We start from the raw sequence: 23,380 nt of genomic DNA, 5'->3' as shown, positions 1-23,380 counted from the left end.
AAAGTTGTCCCTAAACTCTGAAAGGGACAACCATATAAGTAAATAATGGGCTAAAAGAATCAATAGGTTTAATATAATCCATTTGAGATTAATTTGGCAAGATGTTGCTAACTATAGTATAAGTCTAAAATTAACCTTATACTTGAAACTTCATCCACTTGCAAGGTATTTGCCCGAACTCGGTCTAGGTCCATGTATATATCGGTGTTCTTCAACTCTAATTGATTCATTCATTAAGCCATAAAATAAAGGTCTTTAGAAATGGCACTTGTGGCATAGATGCTGGTATGATGAAGAATGTTGTGTGGAGTTCGCTAAGAGTCTGGATCATAGAGCATACATAATGTCATAGTTATACAATAGCAAGTGTAGAGGTAATGATAGAATACGCACAACTCCCTTCCACTACGTGTTTGCGGCTTTGAAAAATTTTCTGGTGTTGCATGTATTTCGTTTGAATGCTGAGAACACATTTATGAATATTAATTTCGTAGTTTTCATGCATGCATTTGTTGCACCATAAATATAAGTATTTTGTGATGATAGATGCATAGATAAATATATAGTTGGTAATATAGGAATAGATAAAGGATTTTGGCGGGATTATTTATTAGTAGTGTAAGTCATTCCATAATAGAGAGTTATAATTAATATATAAGCTTGATGTTCAAATGTGAGGTATATTAGAATAATCTCACCAGAGGATATTTTATGAGTAAATGTTGGGTATATCTACCTCTAGGTAGCCTCATATCCTATAAGAAAAGATAAAAAAATAATTTATGTCAATGGTCGCACCTTGTAGGATATTATGTAGGATTCTCTATCAAAAGAGTTAGTTGTCGTAGTAGAATAGTGGTTTTCTAAAGCAATTTGCATTGCTTGAATTTATTGGCTCACTTGGGAGTTTATATACCGTTAAAGAGAGCTGTATAGTCTAAGTAAGCCATATATTGTTACGAAATTGTACACTTTAACAACTAATGTGGGTAAGGGTAGGTTGTGTTTGAATATTTGTAGAAATATGAGAGACAATGTGTGGGGAATTTTTTGTGCAAGAAGAATGGTATTCTAAGTATGGGATATAGGATTTATAAAGTGGGTTACATCGGTAAGTAAGGGGTCTTTAAAAGGAGAAGGAAGAGAAAACTTAGGCAAGGTAAGGATCCGAGAATCCACCTATATATGGGTGTCACTAATAGAAATTATAGGTCTTATAGATCCCCTAAACTATTACCTTTCTACTCTCAAGGTCCCTTTCGAAATAAGGAACTCTCTAGCTTTTAAGGAACATGTTAAAAGAGGTGTGTGTTTGAGGTATTTGGTGTAGGGTAATTGTTTCCATTCTTAAGTGGGAGGCTGGAGTAGATAACATGTCAATTTAAGTAAAAGGGCTAGATTAAATAGTTAAATTTTTTTAAATGTTTAGGCATTGTGAATATAGACCAACACAGGAGAAAATGTCCATTTTGTGTTGTGTTTGATTTATTCCATCAAAACCTACGACTAACTTGAGTGAGTTGGTTGGTGATAGTTTTAGAGATTTTATAGATAGACATGACATAAGTAGGTTGAGCTGATAGAATAGTGTGAACTAGGATGTGCCTACCTATAAAGGATAACATGGTTCATCTCTATACTTGGATTTTCTTTTTAAGATTTTCCAATAAAAATTTGAAGGGCTTAGTTGACTTCCTATATATGTCAAGGGGTATGTCTAAATATTTGAAGTGGATAAGAGTCTAAATGATTCAGGATATTTGCTTGAGGTGTTGTTTAGTGGAGATGACTAGTTTAATGCTTAATGTGATATCAAATTTATCATAGTTAAAAAAGTTGTCTAGACCAAGAACAATAAATGTCTAAGATATCTAGGAAGTTTTAGAGGTTGTGAGAAGTGATTTTACCAAATAAGAGTAGGTCATCTACAAATATAAGATGTGTGATTGAGGGGGCTTGAGCATTCAATAGTAACCCATGAATAAGCTTATGGTTCTTTGTATAAAAGAGCATGTATGACAATAAATTAATCAACAGAGTGAATAAATAGGGAGATAACGGGTGTTCCTAACTTAGACCTATTAGGAATTAAATTCCTTTGATTGAGCCTCCATTAATTAGTGGTTGATAGGTCATAGCAATAAAGCATTATCATAAGAGCTGGATCATTTTGGATGAAAAACCTACATGTTTTAAGCATCAAATTTATAAAAGTTCCATTATAATTAATCATATGCTCCTACTCGTATCACAAGTTATACGTAACTATCCCTTCTTCCATTTAAATATTCTTATAGAGTGGAATAACTCCTAGCCAATTAAAAACTTGTGATGAATATTAAGACTCTTGATAAAGGTGGATTGATAAAGGGAGATAATATGGTCAAAGTGAGTTTGGAGTCTTTGAGTTAGTATTTTAGCGATGATTTTGTCACTTATATTACATAAGAAAATATGTTTGAAATCTAGAGTTACTTGGGAGAATTGTTTTTGGGATTAAGATGATGTTATTTTGGTTCATTTTTTTAAGTAGATAACCCCTATGAGAAAAGGATTTTATATATGAAATAAGTTCCAATCATAATTTCTAGTAAATTTTATAAAAAAAAGGAGGGAATCGCATCATGTCTAGGTGCCTTACTTGAGCTTATACTTCTAAGAGCTTGATAAATTTCCAACTCTTGGGGAAAAATATTGATTTGATCAATAATAATGGGATATGACGGATGGGGTATAAGGATGAAAGGTGATCAGCGATAGAGGGAGAAACCTACTGCATAATTTAGCACAATGTGCTTTAAAGTGTTCTGCAATTTATCATGGATTAGTGAGTCAATTCCTTTGTTGGGTACAGATGGTTGAGTTATAGTTTATTTATTTCTAATGAGTGGCCTTTAAGTGAAAGTAAGTAGTATTCTTATCTTTATAAATATGCCATTTATCTTTAGATATTTGATTTCAATAGGCTTCTCGGGCTTCTGATAGTCCATTAAGTTCGTTGACTAAAAAGGCTTCTCGAGAGTTAATGGTAGAAGTGTAAAGACTAAGGGTGATTATGTATGCATGAGAAATGTGTAAATATATCTTACAATGCCTTTTGTAACTTACATATAGGGGCCATAGACCCTAGAATAGAACTAAGAACATTGAGAGTCTGGGTTGTCAACAAAAACTATATTCATAGGATGAAATATATGTATTTCCTGGAAAGTGAGAGCAAAGTGCCGTACCAGACAAAGGGCCCCTTTAGCTCTTTATAAAGGCCAACAAAAAAAAAAATTCTCAAAATATAACTTTATATAAAGTAGTCGAACTTGGCTTCATATAACATAGTTTAAAAAGAAAGAGAAGAGAAGAATAAGTTATATTTACAAGGGATTTTAAGAAACAAACTATCAAGGCTCGAACCACGCCTTGACAATTGATAGTCATTAGACTCATATGGAGAAAGGGTGACTAGCTCACCATTGAGGCCATACAGTTAGTAAAAGATGGTGTTGTGGTGGAAGGTGAAGGTAGATTGAGCTTAGGGGTTCTTAGAGATGGAAGCAGTATGAGGTGTTAAGTCAAGGCTTAGGGGTTTTCTGGGGCTTGGATTAGGCCTTTGAAAATAGAGGAGGGGTATAAATACATAAACGAATTTTTAAGGGAACGACAAGGCTTGTTGGGCCCATCCATTGATAAAAATGGAGGCTAAATGTTTAGGATTTTTAAGGCTCAGTTTAGAGGAGGTGTTCTTGGGGATGATAAAATACATGGGCGTTCCAGTGGACATTATGCACTTGTTACACAACAACCCCTTAGAGGCAGGCCCAAGTAGAGGGGGCAGCGGGTAGGAGAAATGGAGGTTTGGGCTCAGAGAGAGAAAGGATAGGGATATAAATCGTGGACATATGATTCTTGATTTGGCTACAAAGTGCATTAATGGGTTAATATACAATTTTGACAAATAAAGGAGATAGAGGTGGTGAGAGCAAAAGAAGGACTGATGAAGACGAAAAGGTAGGTGATATGGCTATAGTTAGGTGATAATGAAAATAGGTGTAAGGGGTAATAGGGTTAATCAATGCATAGGGGGGTGAGAATGACATAAAATTATTCTGGGTTTCCACATAATAAGAGGCAAGAGAGGCCTATTGTAAGGTTGCACCTTCGGCCCACGTATGCTAGCATTGGACATATTAATATCCATTTTGGTCTATGGCTCAAAGGGTTTGAAAATCTTGGCCTAAGGTGAAATGGAGATACTTGCTTTCAGTATATGATAAGATGGGAAGTATGGTAGATGAGAGCCACAAGTGTAATAGATTTTATAAATACATTCGTATTAAAAATACACCTAGATTTCTTTCTCATGAACTAGAGTAACTAACATACCTGGTACTAAGGGATGTTTTAAATTAAATTCTACTTAATGTATGGGTAGTAAGACCATTTACCAATGTCCTCAAGAGTTTGAAGTATTGAACTCAACTGAGGAGATAGCCAATTTGGGTAGCATCATCAATACTCGTCATACCTAGATGTAAGTATATGACTCTAAATCGCGGTATACCTATGTGGAAGTTTATGGAATCCATCATAGTTTGTTGGGAGTAGGTGTCTAATATTAAAGGTTTGTCGTTGATAGACCATGCTCTTCGATTCAGGACATTGTTTCTAAAGACTAAGTGGGCACATGTAAACAAGAAAATATTAGTTTTCAATCCTTTTATCTCAATCAATTGTTGTGGTTTTCATATATTGTTTATCTCAATCAATTGTACAAGTTTGTTCTATTTTGATGGTAAGTTTAAGTTTAATACTGGTTAATTGACTAGCTTGTTGTATGATAATGCCTAGGTTATTCAAAGAAGACATGGATAAGGGTTGTCACTCAATGGATAAAAACATAAAAAAGGGAACATAGTCATAAGAGGTGGAAAGAAGAGAAATAATCCTAGTAAAGAAGTAGATGGAGCAAAGCAGTAGAAAGAGTGGAAAGAAAAGAAGTGGAGTGGATTGCTTGTGTGCTAATATATATGTTTAGTGATACTAATGACACCCTTCTAAAAGTATACAACCGAGTATTTATCATCTATTCTCATATCTTGATTTTGGTAAAGTTTAGATGTCTTTGATTTAATTAAAAATCGAATGACAGTAACATAATATGAAAATGAATAATTTATATAATAAATAACAAGTGTTATATATATGTAAAAATTGGATGATGACAAATTTTTCTTTCTTAGCCAAGCTTTAAGAAAGTTTCTTTAGCTAAATTTATTGCAATCACAAATTCAATGCAAGATAGAAAAGATTCATGCAGCACGCAAGTTGATACTTGAGGCATGGGATAAACAAATGTGAGTAAGCATGTAATTAAGGAAAGTAATAGCAGCCAAAATAAATTGCAAGTGATGGTACAGTCACATATAGGTGAGGTAATATATATCACTGCCATTCAGTTTTTGGCCCAGCTGGGAATTTAAAGAGGGGCATGTTTCTTTTATTGCGAGCCATTCAAAGAGTATTCAATCCCATCAAGAACATAATTAGATCCCAGATTCAATGCTCTTACAAATGTGGATGACATACACGTGACCGGAGTGCATAAGAATTCAATGTCATATATTTTAAAATAGCCTTTGTAATAATATTCCTAACTATTCCCTTTTTTTTTTTTTTAATATAAACGAAATCATATTTATTAGTATATTATGTTATAATTGGTGTTTATGTGGCAATTAATTAATTAATTAATTAATTAAACATATGTATTTTCTATATATATATATATATTACATTAGGTTTATTGTATAACTTAAAATTAAAATTTTTTATTTTTATTTAAATTTCATCATATTTATATTTATATTTTACGGGATTAAAATTTGGATGAAAGTAAATTAGAGTTGTAGTATTAATTGCGAAATTCACATGGGACCCGGAGAGAAATTGAAAACGTAAAATTAAAATTAATAATTGCATTGTGGGGAAAATGAAAGTTGAGAATTAAGAAGAAGAAAAAGATAGTGTACGCAGTTTTCTGTCTTCATGAAATCAATTTAATGGACCATTCTTCACTCAAAGTCAGGACCGAATTAATAAAAAATCTGATTCTCATTTTTGTCCAACCACGCTGTGCTAACATTTCTTCCTCTCCCTCTCAGGTATCCCATGTTATCTGTCTCCATAAATGATATATACATATGAATCCACTCCTCGTTTATTTTTAATTTTCAAAAATTTAAAATTAACAAAAAGTATTTTAACACTCCCCAAACTCAATTAAGAGCCTAACATACATTTAACTCAAATAAGTTATCAAGGAGTTGGGACACCATGGGAGACTCTTACCATACAAAGAGATACCGGAGAGTAGCTAACAACTCTAATGCAATGGTTCTACGTAAAACTGTAAACAGGGTAAGTTTTAAGGAGTACCCACATGAAGTAGAATTAAATTATGGGGGAGGGTGATATTGCAATCCAAAACCGAACCTAATGAATGGAAGTGGCTCGAGAGATGCACTATGATCAGATTGAAGAGAGAAAGAGAGATCAAAACAATGAGTGAGGTATTGATGCCAAGAGAAATGAAGATTCTAGATGTTAAAAAATGGAAACATGATTTTGCCTTGGTAACTTATTATAACAATGAGAAAATGGGGAAAGCCATTGACTGAGTTTGTGAAATTGTGTGAAGAGGATTTTATTGTAGTAAACAAGTAGAGTAAGGAGATAGAAAAAAGTGGTAAGGTGACATAGGTAAAATGTGAAGGAATTCCTCTACATGCATGAGCCAAGTGATTCTTCGTGGAACTTGGTAACAATTTGGGAACTAGTGAAGATTAATGAAGACACGAAAACTGAGCTCTAATACAACGAAACTAAGTTATGCATAGGGATGCCAAACCACACCCAAATTCCATAACAAGTTATTATTAGAGTTGATGGAAAGGTATTCTACTTAAAAATGGGGGAAGAAGCTACTGTAAAATCAGGTCACAAAAGTACGAAAGGTCAATATGGATGGTATATGCCTCACTTTGATTGGAATATTCTAGGGAAGATGGTTAAGAAAAAAAGGCATTTTATTTAGGTTGAAGAAGTTTTGAATATTAAATACCATATAAGGAAATTGGATAAAGACAATTTATAGGCGGGAGTTCAAATCTACTAGTTAGCTATAAAATCAGATGATAGAACGAGAGGTTGCTCATTTTGTATAGAATGTAGGAATGAGAAAATGAAAGAAATAGAATGTTTCAATTTTATGGCAAGCAGACTCTTAAGAATCAAAATTGTGATGACTTAGGAAGAGTTGAAGATAGGCTAGAGCAAATTTTATATAGAGCTATGGCCATGTTTTAGAAGACCGAAGGCCTAAAGTGAGAAATAGAATGATGTGGGCCCAAAAACAAATAAGTGGAGTGTTGGTGGATAAAAGATACTCAAACACTATAAGATAGAGAATATAACAACCAACAAATATGAGAATTGTATAAGAGAAATTTTTTCAAATACTTTGTGGACAAAAAATGAACTAAAATTGTTTATTGCATAATACCTTTTATTCACAAGAAAGGATGCCTTTAAATAGGCATTACATATCAATGAAACTCAATAAAAGGCAGAAATACTTGTTTCTAATGCAAATGTGCTTCAACTGAAAGTAGAAAATAATGGACTAAATAATGGCAAACTTAAACTAAGTCTAAACATAGTAAAAACAGAAAAAGGAACTTCTGTCAAATTTGTATCACATATTCAACACTCCCCTTTGATTTGAAATTTCACACACCAAACAATGATTTAAAGTAGACATGTTTATAACATGGAAGTGTTTTTTGTGAATATATTTGCTACTTGCTCAGTAATGTTACAAGACTTCAACATGATCTCTCTTTTTGTCACCATCTCACAAATAAAATGAAAGCAGATTTCAATATGCTTTGTTTTTCCATGAAATACAGGACTTTTAAGCATTAAAATTGTTGACTTATTGTCATAAAAAAATTTAGTTGCCTTCTCTTACTTTTGATGAAGATCAATAAGAATTCTTCTAAACCATCTGCATTGACAAGCTGAGGAAGTGGCCACTACATATTCTGCCTCTGAAGATGACAATGTCTTTGTAACTTGCTTCTTTGACTTCATGTTATTGCACCTTATTCAAGGTTTAAAACATTTCCCTAAGTGTTCTTTCTATCATCCAATGAGCCTATATAATCGTTATTGCTAAATTTAAATAACCTAAAATTTGAGATATGATAACAACAAATATGATAACTAAAGCCAACATCATAGTGTATAATCCTTTATATAGCAACAAAGTGATATTTTGAAGGATTGCCCATAAACCTTGAAATAATACCAATTAAAAGAGAAATATATGGTCGAGTATTAGCCAAATAAATCAAGCCTCTAAGTAAACTTCTAAAACTTCTTGCATATGTTTTTTTATTACCATCTTTAAATTGTAATTTTTCATTCACATTCGTAGGTGCAGCTGAAATCTTGCAATTAACCATGCCAAATCTTTTTAGTAAGTAGAATGCATTTTTTTTTGTGAAACAAATACTCCATCTTCTCTGTACTTCACCTCAAGCCCAAGGAAATAATGCACCAAACTCAAATATGTCTTCTCAAACCTACTCATCATACTAGACTTGAATTTAACTATAATAGAGTGAGATGAGGGCATATAAACTATGCCATCAACATAAAGGCACACAATAAGAAAATCATTGTTACCTTACCTTTTTCAAGTCGATAGTAGGCTCATTTTCACTCTTTTCAAATCCATTTTACAAAATATAGGAATTGATTTTGCTATACCATTCGCGTGGCACTTTTTTAACCTATAAAATCTCATTTTCAACTTGTATACCTTTTTTTCTTCATTATTGATCATAAACCCTTCAGGCTGAACAACTACACCTCATATTCAAGCTCATTATTTAAGAAGGCTGACTTAACATCAAGTTGATAAAATGGTCATTTCAATTAAGCAGTTAAGACTAGGAGTCTTCTCATAGTTTTAAATCGAGTAATGAGAGAAATGTCACTTTAAAATCAATAATTTTCTTCTGTGAGTATCCCTTTTCTACAAGTCTCGCCTTATGCTTTTATACACTTTCATCCGCATGGTACTTTGTTTTGGATATCCCTTTCAAGCTAACAACATGTTTTCCATTGGGCAAGTCAATCGACTCCCAAGTTTCATTTTCTGTATTGCCATCATTTCTTCCTTCTTTGCATTTCTTACAACTCTTTTAATTTTGCTAATCCTTCATATATTGTAAAATCTGTAACAAGCAAAGCAATTGCACAATATTAATAGATATTTTGTAAAGATCTTAATGTCCTTGGAGGTGTCTTATTAGATGACTTATTTGAAGAAGATGAGCTACTATCTTTTGAAGTTAAGCTTGGTGAACTTGTTGGGCTACTATATTTTAAGTTAAGGAAGAGGAATTTATTGAATTTGATGATGCAAGATCTATTATTACTCTAACTATAGCTTACTTATTCATTAAATATGAAATTTTTATTGATTATTACTTTATCATTAAAAGAGTTATACAACCTGTATGTTTCGTGTTTAAGACAATAACCAATGAAAATACATTTTTTTAATTTTTCATCTAGTTTTTTGCGAGTTTCAGAGTTAACCAAAGCATAAGCAATACACTAAAAAAATTTTAAGTGGCTTATTAGAGGTTCTTTACCTTTCTAAGCGTTATAGGGCTTTTGATTTAACACAGGTTTTGTGGGAGATATATTCAGCAAGTATACTAAAGTAGCCATTATTTATTCCCAATGCTAATTTATAAGTTTGTTGTGTATTAGTAATTTATTATCATCTTAACAACAGTATAGTTTTTACATTTAATAACCCCATTTTGCTCTGATGTGCATGATGCTATTAGTTCTCTGCGAATTTCAATCTTTTTTTTATAAAAGTGATTGAATTTATTTGACAAGAACTCCAAATAGAGAGCTTTAATGCACACCTGACTTTGTTTCTCCACCAAAGTCTTGCTTTTTTTATGAAATACTTCAAATTTTCTAACTTGGATTTCATAAAATACACCCAGCTCATGGGATTGTAATCATCTATGAAGAGTAAAAAATATTGAATGCCACCAAAAGATTTTGTGTACATTGTACCACAGAAGTTAGCATGAATTAACTCAAGACAAGTAGTTGCTCTTACAGCCTTTCTGATAAGAAATGAATTTCTATTTTGTTTTCCACAAATGCAACCCTCACACAAATCAAAAGAATTAATTTTTGACAAGCCTAGAATTGTACCTTTCTAAGCTAATAATTGTAGCCTCTTATAATTTAAGATGCTTATACCTCAAGTGCTACAATTCGAAGTTGTTATTTGTACCAACAACCAAAGAAAACATTTCCATATTTGAGACTTCAAGTGGAAACATCTTGTTTTTGGTCATTTGGACATTAACCATCGTTTGACTTGTCTTTTTATCTTTGATAACACAAGCTATATCATCAAATTCAATAGATTATATGTCAATCTAAGAACATATTGAACATTACGGAGAAGTTTTACTTTATAACTACTGGTTTTGATTGATAATGTACCTTTTCCTCCAACTTAAATGTCTTTATTATCTCTAAAATTGACTATCATTTTTTATATCTCATTGAGATTTTTAAATATTACCTTTATTTCTAACATATGGTTGGAATAGTCATTATCTATAAACCATATACTACTTCGAACTTCATTAGCATCATAATAAGTCATAAACAACTTATTTTCTCATTAATCACTTATGCGTAGTTGAATTATTTCTCCTTGTACCAACAATCTACTTTAACATATTTATACTTCTTACACTGATAACATTAAACTCCACAATTATTATCCTTTGGTTCATTGGTGGAGTGCCTTGGCTCATAACCTCTATCTCTTCGTCTAGCACGAGTTTTTTCTCCTCTACCCCAACTTCTTTCAATTGTTGCTTTTTCAAACTCTTTTAAATTATATGTGTTCCCCTTCACTTGAAATGATTTTTCTTCATGTTTTCCAACTGATATGTTTAACTTTGCATCATGGGCTTATGAAGAATCCATTAATTCATGAATGAAAATTTAGACTAGTCTTTGGACTCCTCAATTATAGCTACAATATGATTAAACTTGTGAATTAGACTCTTTAAAATTTTTGTCACAATAGTTTGATCAGTTATTTGTTCTCCATATGGTCTCATTTGACTAATTATTACCATTGCTCTTGACAAAAAGTCTAGTAGTGATTCATTGCTTTTCAAAATTAAATTTTCAAACTCATGTCGAAGCATTTGGAGTTTCACAGTTATTACTTTTGATGAGCCTTGAAACTCAGTTTACATAATTGTCCATGTTTATTTTGAGGTTGTATCTATTACAATTCTTAATAAAATTGTCCCATGGAATGCTTTTTGGATAAAAAACAATGTTTTGGAGTCCTCCTTCTTATTCTCTTTCAATTAGTTCTCTTCATCTAGATAAAAAAAACCCATTCTCTACCAAGTCTCAAAAGTATTGAGACTTGAATAGAGTCTTCATTTTAATGCTCCAGAACTTGTGACTTTCTCCTTTGAAAATGAAGATGGTCGACTGTGCAATCCTCAGTGTGTTCCCATTTGAAGCCATGGTGAATCCCTTTTCCCATAAGGCATAGTGACTTTCAGCTTATTTTGATAACCACAGCCAACAAATATGAGAATTTTATAATAGGAGTTTTGTTAAACACTTGATAGGCATAAATGAATTGAAATTGTTTATTGTATAATACCTTTTATTCATAACCAATGATGCCTTTAAATAGGCATTATATATCAATGGAACTAAATAAAGGAGAAGAAATACTTAGCAATAATGTAAACATACTTCAACTAAAGGTAGAAAATAATGGACATATGTAACAAACTTAGACTATGTACAAACATAATAAAAATTAAAAAAACAGTTGTTAATTTTCAATCACATATTCAACATGGAGTGTCTAAACTAGATGGTCTAAGAATTAGAAGAGAAACCTGTAATACGAAATCAATTGAAAAAATAGTTGGGGAAAAAGATTGAGGTAAATCAGGGGAGTGGGGGGGGGGGGGGGGGGTAAAAGTGTTATCTAAACTATCATTAAACAAATCAAGGAAAAAAAGATAAAAATAGTGAGGGATTTGGAAGAAAGTTTTGGTTGCTAACTACTACTATTATTAGTAATCTATCCTACCAACTTTGTAGATTCCTAATGGTGCATCTAATGATTGGAAAGACTTTATCAGAGTTGCATTCCATGGTGGTTCTCAAAAAGTCAACATTATCGAGTATTTTGCTTTAGCTATTAGTAATCATAGGATCATCAAATTTTGGCATGATGTAACGCTTAGTGATGCTCCTTTCAAAGTGGTTGTCCTTAGATTATTCAGTTTAGTTGAGAAGAAAGATGGAACGATTCATGAGCTTGTTTGTTGGGAAGGTAACTCTTCATCATGTAGCATTATTTTTTTACAAAAGATTGTTTGGATACGAGGAGGAATAACGGAATAATTTGATGACCAATTAAAAGGGGTTTTGCTTTTAAGTTAATCGCATGATAAGCTGATTTAGGAATAGGATTACTATGGTCTCTTTTTTATCAGAACTTTCATATGAGAGATCATAAAAATCATTTTATATATTGAACCATTGAAAGTCATGTTTGGCAAGATAAAGTCTCTCCAAAAGTAAAAGTATTTGTCTCAAAAATGCTAAAGGAAAGGCTAACAAAGATTGATTAGCTACATCATTGCAATTGTAGATAGGACCTAAATAATGTGTTCGTCCATCGTGGTCAAGGTAATGACTCTATCAATCATCTTTTCCTTAATTATGGCGCGACTTGGAATACCTAGGTGAGAAAATAAAGGTGCTAGCCATGACAGTAGCATAATAACAGTATAATTATCTTCATGTAGCCTACTTGTTTTCCTAGATAAAAACATAGAGCCATCTAATTGTAATTTCTAAGGATCTAGTTAGTAATGCATGAAGTGAACATACAAAGAAAGAAAAGATCATCTAAAAGAAGCCTGATTTCAAGAGAAATGACATTATCAAATGTTGATAGATAACTTTGGAGTCTTTTTCCAAGACCATTTATTACGTACCCTTTATAAGAGTAAGGTCCATACTCATTATAGTGGCATGCAATTCTGCTCCTTCTATTAAAATTTAAATAGGAGTTCTCCACATATTCACCCTAAACATGATCTCTACATACTATAATAAAACTTATCCATCCCTTAGTTCCTACAAAGCATCACAATTAATTTTAACCATACTTGGTAAAGGCAGACACCATTTTGCAAAAACTGTATTCTAAATGACGGGTTTTACATTTGAGATATTTAAATTTTTCAAAACATGTATGATTTCCATTTCTATCAACCATTTTTCTATCAATTAGATTAAAGATAATGAAATGATCCACCCAGCTTTATATATCCAAGAGTTTATACTCCACAATATTCACTACATAGTTAAACAAAACCGCGACCTTAATGGAATACACATTCACTTAACCCTCTATGAACCATCACATAAATGTCAAGGAAGGCATAGCCTCATACCATAAAGGGCTTAACCTCCACATTAGTCATGTATATGTGCATTGCTTAGATAAATGAGTAATTGGTTCCCTAGCCTCCCCAGACATAGGACGTCTAACATTAATATCTAAAGCTTTTTGAAGAAGTCCTTGTTTAACTGGGATTATATCCTATCTTAGCCTCCAAATGAAGTGTTTTACTTTTAAGAAAAGGGGTTCATCCATATCTTTTTCCAACGAATAGCATGAAATATAGACGTTGACTCTTTGCCTATGTATGGCTTAAATTCCAAGACTTTTGATAGCCAATCTTGACAGTATACTCTTCATTCTTAGAGGAAGACTAAACAAGTACTTAAGTCTTAGGCAAGGCTTGCACCCTAGAGTCTCCAGCAATTATTAATCTATCAAGATTCTTTAAAATTCAAAGAAAAGAGGAGAGGCGGAAACCAAGTAAAAATGACACTTTGAAAAATAAAAAGAAACTAAAATCAAATGAAGAAAAAACCCTAACTGCACATGATTTCACTCTTTAAATAGAGGCAGAAAAAGAGAGTTGTAGAGAGCCAAAAGGGAGAAGAAGACAACAAGTAGATTTCTTTTTCATTTTTTATGATTTTCTCTGTTAATCCTGAACAGTTGCTTATGTACTAAACTCACTATGAATGGCTAGATACTCATTTTTTCCAGTCAATGATTTAATTGAAGTTTCAATTTCAGGGCTGTGAGATTTAATTGTTTTACTTTTATTCTTCTTTATTTTTAATATTTATATCTTCTTCTGTGGATACAAAAATTACAGTTTGTTATTCGTTACAACATGACTCGTTATATGTTTAGTATAATAGTATATCACCATTCGAGATTCTTGAATCCATAATAGTTCAGGATATCTTAAAATCTAGTGGTAAATTAGCATTCACGCTAAGAAGTTATATAATCTAATCTAAATAAGCTGTACAATTAAGTTTATTGGTCATGATCTGGTCTTTCTAGTCCATAATATTGTTAGTGAATTAAATTCTAGAAGTGTCTTTAGAGTTGTTCACTAGCAAAGGTTAATCAACAAACGTCTCTAAGTTAATTTAAGATTAAGAAAAGATTGGCTATTAAGAGCATCTTCAATAACAAGAACCGGTCTTTTGAAAATTAGTAAGAATTATCTTTACATCAATGATCAATCCTGCATATTGAAAATGATATTATTTTTTTTTACTAGAACCTATTCATAATTAATGTTTACTCCATTTAATCTATTGAACTATTTTTCTGCTAATTTCAGTTTAGTTGATTTTTATTTTATTTGATTTGCTAATTTATTTTAATCCATTAATTATTTAATTCGAACTCATAGTAAAAACCCCCCCTCTTTCTATTTTTATTTTACTGCTGGTCGTAAAAGAATATTAAGACTCAATTCCCTATGGATTTGACCCTATTCACTGCTATTAAAATGTCATTTTGTTGTTTGAATAAGAATTTATTTTTGATAGATTCGATACTTATCAGATTTAAATACCTATATTCCATTAATATGACTTATTTAATTATTTTTTGACCTTTCTAATAAGAATTGATCGCTCTCATTATTAGGTGTAGTTGTTTGCCTTGAGATTAATTTTTTTTAATCTCATTCACTCCTTTCATGGCCCATTATTTGGATTAATAGTTCTCTATAACATAACTCAAATAACAACTATGGTGAGTAAAACTTTTTTTTCTTAGCCTTTAATTCCACGAATTCATAGTTTCATGAATAGAACTTTGATGGAAGTAATAATGCTTGGGCCTATCAAATTGGTTGTTCTTAGATTTAAAGGGTTATGACCATTTGATAATATTATTATTTTGAATTCAACTAGTATATAGGATAGTCAGACGTTGGTTGAAGTTTACTTTATTGGCTCCTTGTGTATTCAGGCTTATTTTATTATTTTTTTACTTTTTTCGAACTTAGAATTCTCTTTAGGGTTTAAAACTACTTCTTCCCACGATATGTTTTATGAGAGCTACCCCATCCTCTTTAAACATAAGACTTTATGGTCTCATCTGCATTCCCTTATTTTTTTTAGTCTTGGTAAAGAATTCAATTAGTGGTTTTAGACATCCCAAATATAATGAAAAGAAAAACTCATGATTCTTTCTTATATTGGTGAAAATTGTTATTACTACTCTTTTATTGAGTTTCTCACCATTAAGAGATTTTTATAGAATCTTGTAATGAAACTACATAGAGAAACTTTTTCTTTTAAAGAATTATAAAGAAATAAAAATTTAACGTTATTGGTTGTTGATGAAAGATGTAAGGATCTATCTGCACGCGATTTGGAGCCATTGATAGGCTTCAACTTAAATGTTTAGAACTATCTCCTAACTATTTTTTGAGGAGAGGGAAAATCCTCTAAGAGCTTAGGATTTATGGTGTTCTTGAAATGGTTTAAGATATCTACATGATTATCTTTTCAATTGCGTCTGTCAAATTGTAATAGTAAATTTTTTGTAGGGGTTAACTTTTATATCATAATCATGGTAAAAGATGACTTACCATAATACTTAACACTATATTTCTCATCTTTAAATATTTAACCTCTATTTTTTTTATGATGGTCTCCATCCTAGCTTTAGTATTTGACTAGATGGATTTAATACCTTCCTTAGTTGATCTTATATCTCCATTGAAAGTGTTGTGACTATACTTTATGTTTCTTGTTCTTGATCCCTTAAAATGCTTTTAAGGTGTTCTAGCATGCCACTCCTCAGTTTTTTCATGTTAATGTGTTATGTTTCATATAGATAGAGGTTGTTTATTAGTTCTTTAAGGTTTGCTTGATGTTGCTCAATGATAGGTTACACTAATTTCCCAATACCCATTGCACTATCTTCCAAGTATCCATTAATAGGCATTCTAGATAAATAATAGATTAATTCCTTTCTTCAACCTAGTTAATAAAATTGATGTACTCTTGCTAGGGTAGTATTTTACAGTGAGGTTAATCCCTTACCTTACTATCTATAGAGTTGTCTCCTCAATGAGGTAAATTCCTTACACTCTTATTTTGCAAGTGCTCTCATTCACCAGTATCATGACTTTTTTTAGTTACTGAGTTCATTATAGAATTCTCAAATAATACCCCAACTAATAATTGGGAATGTTAATTATTTGATATGTCACATTTATATTACTAATAATATAGCATATTTTATCCTTACTACAAGTAATTATTGAGAAGAATAAATAGAGGCAGTTGATTTTTATTTTAAGGTAGTCATTGCAACAACTGAGTTAGAAAAATATTAGGAAAAAAGTGAAATAGTGAATAATCTAAAAAGAATATGAGACTTGTAATTGATTTGTAAATTAACAATTCATAGTGGAGAGACTTTTTAGAACAACTAGTAATGAAGAGTCCGCGCAATAGCTAGTAGTGGAGACACTCTTGGTTACTACCTCATATCTGGTGTTTATTGTCTTATATAGGTGTTGCTAGATAATCATACGATATTTATGAGCCATTTTATTACTTTTGACCAAATTTTTATGAATAAGTGTCATTTATGATTAGGTAGTTGCAACTTATTATTAATTAATTTTTATATATCTTTTAATAATTTTTAATGCATTATGATGATTTTAGATATTCAAAAGTTACAACATTTCTCAAAAACTTTTACTAGATAAGAAGGTTAAAACCATATAGGCGAGATATTTCTTTTTTCAATTACTTTGATGCCCAAAGTTAGTATTTGAGAAAAGAGTTTAGGTGAAATAAAAGAAATAAAGCTCATCTTTCGTGGAGGCTAATGAAAATGCCTAGACATACATATATGTACATATATATAAGGAGTGGCCGAAGATGAAGTGATGGCCGTAAGTCAATGGCAATAATAGTAGAGTGTCTGCAATAAGTTGGGCATGGTAAAGTAGCTGGACTTTGTTAGAGCTACTTCTATTTTTTGTTGCTTATGTAAGATGTGGATCTATCCAGTGTGATGTTTCAATTTCGAATAATGTTGCAAGAAGGGGAAATATGTTTTTATACGGTCTTACAAAAATGTATCGTCTATACTTATACATTGAAAATTTGATAAATTCTTATTTGTTGAAATAGTAGATAAGTCATGTCTTTTCAAATAATAGAGTAGGACTTAATGAATTAATTGAATAAAATAGGAAGGAAATAAAGTTGAGAATGGTAAGAACAGAAATGTTGGTTGAAGAAACAAGTAATATTAAAAAGGAAGGAGAAAGAAATAAGTTGGTGAAGCTTGAAGACGAAGAAGAATAAGAAGAAGAAGAAGAAGAAAAGGATGGTATAGTTATTACAGGTCCGACTTGTATAAACAGTAAAGAAGTTTTTTGAGTTTTAATGGCATAAGCAGTACAGTAGCTGGTACTGAAGAAGAACAGAGTTTTATTAATGGCGGCACACACTGGTGGGGAAGATGTAAACTCTCATCACTTCCTTCCTTTCTTACTTCTGAGTTGGCTCTACTCTTCTACATGCTTTGCCCTTCTTCTTCTTCTTCTTCTTCTTCTTCTTCTTCTTCTCCTTCTTTAACTATTAAATTAAAAAAGCTATTAATAAAATAAAATATTTCTAATTAATTGCAGTATCTGTCAAATCATGCATCTCACACTTTTTTTTTTTAACCCCTCTTTACATATGGATTTAGAGTAAATATATTTATGGTGTGTTGGAGAAGTAAGATTTTTTCTTTATTTTTGTGCATATATTTATTATATAATAATAATAACAATAAAGATATGAAGCTGCGAGAAGAGGAATTCTTGAGAATATATATTATAATCAATTCCTGCAAATAAAAAGAAGCGATGGGTCGTTAACATTATAAAATCTTGGAACCCATTATAGTAATTATACTTAAAATGTAGGATCCTCAAATGGGTTTCAGCAATTAAAATAAATAGTAATACATGTATATGTATGTATTAGTATTAGGAAAAATTAATGAGTCAAACTTATAACTAATAATATTTTATTTAGTTTTGATTTATATATGAGAGTAAAATATACAATACATATATATATATATATGTATATGTATATGTATAGATAGGGTAATTTGTGAAGAGTAAGACGGCAGTGATGGGTTAAAAAGACAAGGTCGGTCGTGTTATAAGGTGCACGTTTCCTTTCTTTTTTTGTTTGTTGTTTGTAGGATTCTCCCTCACTTTCCTTCCTTCTTCTCCTTCTTCTCATCCTTCCTCCTACTAAAACCCAGTCCTTTTTCTCATCATTCTCCCTCTTGTACAAACTGAAAACAACCCTTCATCCCTCCTCCTCTGTGTATGTGTGTGTGTATATATATATATTAATAATCAGTCTTCACTTCGTTTTATATTATACATCTATACATACATATCAAACCAAGATCACACATCCTTCCTTCTTTCTTTTAACATTAACTCACCACTCTACACTAGTGCCATTAATGGCTGACTCACCAAACTGGGAGACTGAGTCTACCACTAATTCTTCTTCTTCTTCCCCTTCTTCTCCCTCTTCAACCGGTTCTTCTTCTCAACCCCCACCAGTAAATAAGCAATTAGATTCCCTCACCAGTAACCAACCTCAACCAGACATTAAAGAAGTCACCAAGAAGAGGCCAAGAGACAGCAGCAAGCATCCGGTGTACAGAGGGGTCCGAATGCGATCATGGGGAAAATGGGTATCCGAAATCCGGGAACCTAGAAAGAAGAACCGGATCTGGCTAGGAACTTTCTCCACTCCGGAAATGGCGGCGCGTGCACACGACGTGGCCGCTTTGAGCATCAAGGGAAACTCAGCAATCCTCAACTTCCCGGAACTCGCCGGGTCGTTACCCAGACCAAGCTCCAACTCGCCTCGAGACGTACAAGCAGCCGCGGCGAAAGCCGCTTCGATGGAGTTCCTGAGCAGCACGGCGACGACCACCCAGTCGGAATCTTCACCGTCGACTTCACGGTCGTCGTCATCGTCATCATTGTCATCGGTTTCGTTGGCTGGGGGGAATGATCAGGACGTGTCGACTTCGGAAGAACTGAGCGAGATAGTGGAGCTACCGAGTCTTGGAACGAGTTACGAGTCGGCTGAGTTGGGAAAGGATTTTGTGTTGATGGAATCAGTGGAAGGATGGGTGTATCCCACTCTGCCATGGGATTACTGTTATGATTACAAAGAAGACTGTGGGTATTTTGGCGATGATCTATCAATGCAAGAGACTTTATTGTGGGAATATTAATACAAACAAAAAAACAAAAAAAAAAAAAGAAGAGGAAAAGAAAATAAGACCATTGGTGTGTAATACTACTGCTACTAGTATTTTTTTTCTTTAAATTTTGTTTGGTTTCCAATTTTGGATTTTGTTCGGGTTTTGTTTAGTTTCCCAAACTCTTTTAAGGATAATTCACATGGTGAGCCCTTTTCTAAGTTTTGTTCCAAGGGCTTAATTATAAAATACCTTTCTTCCTCACCAAGATGTTTATTCAACTTTCCTACTTTTTTTATTTTTAATTTTTCGGAGGTGGGTTCTCTGCAACACTTTGTTTCCTCTTCTGGGTTGAATGATTTTAATTTATATGAGTCAAAATGGTCTTACTTTTTTCAATAATTAAAGTGAATGATCTCTTTTTACTCAAGTCTAAATTTGTATATATGGCGGATTTGGTTTTGCTTTTGAGAAGAGGAGGAGACAGTTTTAAGTGGTTTGGATTTTTATTCTCATTGAGGTCATATCTTTGTATTAAACAACTTTGAACATTCACCCAACCTTGTTAATTTCTTTTTCAATTTTATAAAAATTAGCTTCAAATTAGTTGGATGTTAAGTAATAAAAGAGAAATACAAAGTGTGGTATTTAAATAGAATGTTTTTTTTTTTTAATTTATTAATCATGACTTTATTTGATAAGAAATAATTGATTAATACAGAAAATATTCTGTAAAAAAAAAAAAGAAAAAACAAATTGTAATAATTTATTTAAGAAATATATATATATATATATAATTGCTTAATACTGAGTAGTAACAGTAATAGTAGTGACAGAGTCATTCCAACAACCGTAATATGCAGCTAACCCTCCTGTCCTCACATGTGTGACACCTGTCATCCATAAATCTTTCTTTTTTTTTTATAATTTTCATTAAAATTTTCTATTTTTTTTTAATTAATAATTCATTTTTACAATTTTTTTTTTTATATTTAAAAATAAAAGTTAAAAAACACAACTAATCACTACTACCCACTTTAACTAATTTTAATTTAATTACTCGTGGAAATTATTTTCTCTTCTCATTCCTCAAAAACTAATTATAATATTTTAATACCCAATACACTCTCTTTTTTCTAATAAATTATGTGCATGTCGTGTATCATGTGTGAGATAAATATAAAATCAATAAATTTAATCTTGTAATTTTCGAACTTTTAACTATAATACAAATATTTGAAAATGATGTTATAAATAATATATATACATCACGTGGAGATTAAGAAAATAACCATTGCCCTCAAATGATGTCTAGTGGTTGTTTATTTTGATTTATAATTTTATCTTTTTGTTGTGGTAAATTTACAGCTCGCCGTCAAAGTAAATGGAGTAATAAATGGTAAAATGAAAATTACGAGTATGTTGAAATTTGAGGGCAAAGTCAACGGATCTATGATCTCTCAACTTGCTAAATCCAGCTGAAGTAATCAGTCGGTGACACCCAAACCATTGTTTGTCCGCGCATGAACCCATGCATAATACATGTTATATATATATATATATATATATATATATATAGAGAGAGAGAGAGAGAGAATTTAATAATACCTAAAGACTCATAACTTTTAAAGTTAATAAATTTATATCTTTAAATACAAAAACGAATAATAATATTAAGATTTATATTTTTTACACAGTAAATTGAAATGTTCAATAAGATTACGGAAATATCTCTTTTACACTTATTAATAAAAAGACAAGTAGTTATTAAAAATAGATAAATACATATCTTAGGTATTAAATTTCACTACCACTTGAAAGAAGTTCAGGAAGTGAACTACTCATAACTTTCTTACTGATCGGAATCTGAATCTTAGTCGTTTTGATCTAAAATGATTAATAAAATGATGAGCTACACTAATCTAATAAAAATATCACACTAATCAATAATACAGAAAACTAAATGTTAGTAAAAGTCAGAAAATAACTAGTAGAGCCCCTTACTTTAAGTAAATATATTTAACTTTAAAATTTTTTATTCGATACTTACCGTTACGATTTTTTTTTTTTTCCAAAACTAACTTATGAAAGCAATTAACTAAATAACATTTCAATTTCATGCCTAGAATCAGCAGTCCTTCCTTTTTAACCTATTTACTAGGACCCCTCGGAGTCCATAAGGATATCTCTCTACTCGTGGACCCAGTATCAAAATTGACAATTAACCCACCCGTCCCCATACCCATTCCGGTAATGGACACCCAAAAATACCATCATCTCGATACCCCATCTGGTATGAAGGTGAACTGTATCTCTCAAAATTCTTTCGATATGGGCATTCTCAGCTCTGTCCGGTTGAGATAACGTTCACGATAGGATTTTCTAAAATTATTATTCGTTTCCGCATTTAAAAATACAAATTTATTTTATTTAAGGTTCCGAACCTTTACATAATGTCTGATCAAATAAAGATATAGGAATAATAGAGTTCAGAAAGGTTTTAACTAAATTCGAATATGTATGAAAACTTAATTTAAATCTTTTCGGAAGTTAAGATGGGGATCAATTTCTTTAGGAATAAAAAAATTATGTATACATAATGAATTAAATCCGGACAAACTTTGAAAGGTGAAACTTGAATCTATATTGAATTGTTTATTTATTTATTTTTTTTCTGATAACTCGATCCGATATAGAATTAATTTTTAACAAAAGAAGTATATCGAATTTGATTTGTGCGAGTCAGATTAAGAGAATTTAAATATAAAATATTATCGAATAATGTAAATTATTTCATATTATTTAATAAAAAGGGAGCTACTAGTTAATTCATTAAATTGATTAATTCTTTGAGCTTTAATCTCAAAGAAATTGATTAAGAAAAATCACAATTAATTATTTATTTATTAAGAAATTGACTTAATAAATTAAAGTAGGTAAATCTTTTAATTATTATTAAGCCACATTATTTTTGAACCAAAATTTAAATATGAAAACCAATGTTGATAATTACATTGATCTAACGAATTTATTCTAATAAAAGTTCTTTTCAGCCCTTAATCTACTATGTAATATATTTCTATAATACATTATTTATTTGGTATTTGAATCTAAAATTTTGGGCGTGATTAAAATATTAAGTGGTTTTTGGGTATTATTTATTGGTTATGTAATTATTATATACACCCCCAAAATTGTACATGTCGAAAACAGTAAATGGTGGGAGCAGCAGACGACTGATAGTTCTAATCATCAGACATTCAATAATTTTTTTTTTTTTTTTAAATTTTTTTTTAAAAATATATAAATATTGATATACTCCCAAGTGGCAGCGTGGGCTTATAATTTTTTGTTTGCTTCTTTACTACATTATGTTCAAAAGAATATGATCAGTCCAATTTTTCCTAGCCTAGAAACTTCACCTCGATTTAAATCAAGGTCTCTTAATATTTATATATTCTATACAATTTTTCAACAAGTAATTTTAAAAAAAAAAAAATGAAAAGAAAACTTAACACTAATTATTTTTGAATGAATGAAACATTAGTTAAAATGAATAAAAATACGCCCTCA

General features: G+C 31.3%; 1 pseudogene; it reads left to right on the top strand.

Annotated features, from left to right (window-relative positions):
* Positions 1-18,760: 18,760 nt before the first annotated feature.
* On the top strand, positions 18,761-20,071 carry LOC148253034 (dehydration-responsive element-binding protein 3 pseudogene; annotated as a pseudogene).
* The last annotated feature ends 3,309 nt before the right edge of the window (positions 20,072-23,380 follow it).

This window comes from Carica papaya, chromosome 7 (genome assembly GCF_054855325.1).
Source record: "Carica papaya isolate Zhongbai chromosome 7, ASM5485532v1, whole genome shotgun sequence".
In the NCBI taxonomy this organism is placed as follows: Eukaryota; Viridiplantae; Streptophyta; class Magnoliopsida; order Brassicales; family Caricaceae; genus Carica; species Carica papaya.
The sequence above is the reverse complement of the archived record's forward strand: the minus strand, read 5'-3'. Positions and strand labels throughout refer to the sequence as shown.